The 642-nt window shown below is 37.9% G+C and overlaps 1 protein-coding gene across 4 annotated transcripts in view; it reads right to left on the bottom strand.

The window, feature by feature from the left end:
* Window positions 1–642, bottom strand: part of Dkc1 (dyskerin pseudouridine synthase 1) — an 87,300-nt gene that overhangs the window by 82,210 nt on the left and 4,448 nt on the right. The window lies entirely within an intron of this gene.

Raw genomic sequence — 642 nt, 5'->3', positions numbered from 1 at the left:
ACCCTCTTTATTTTGGCTACTATACCATGGTCACAGGTAGAAATCACTGCTGTAGTCATCAATGCAATTGCTGCAGGAATTAGAAAGAAAAAAAAAGGGGTATTTTGGTAATAGATGAGTTCTACTGTTTTATGCCTTTTTTGAACTTTTCTTTTTTAAAAGAACTCTTTAAATCCTAAGTTCAATAACCTTAACTGGGCTTTCCTTTGCTCTGGATGTATGTATGTAGAAATGTCTCCATCACAGCAAGAAGTATTTGAAATAATGTTAAACTTACCAAACTAAAATACACTTAACAAAATCAACTAAAGAAACACTTAACAAGAAAAAAATGGGTGCAGGAGCCGGGCAGTGGTGGTGTATGCCTTTAATCCCAGCACTTGGGAGGCAGAGGCAGGTGGATCTGAGTTCTTGGCCAGCCTAGTCTACAGAGTGAGTTCCAGGACAGCCAGGGCTATACAGAGAAACCCTGTCTTGAAAAACAAAAATTACACATACACCACCCTCAGATCCATACAACAAGTTTTAAGAATCTCTGTTCTGCTATATATCAGAATGGACCCTTCACAGGTATCTCACAGATACAGGGATCCTGACAACATGACTTTTTTTTTCTGGTGAAAATTAGCGTTATTAAATGAA

Source organism: Mastomys coucha, chromosome X (genome assembly GCF_008632895.1).
Source record: "Mastomys coucha isolate ucsf_1 chromosome X, UCSF_Mcou_1, whole genome shotgun sequence".
Lineage (NCBI taxonomy): Eukaryota > Metazoa > Chordata > Mammalia > Rodentia > Muridae > Mastomys > Mastomys coucha.
Note: the sequence above shows the minus strand (reverse complement) of the source record. Positions and strands in the feature narration are given on the sequence as shown.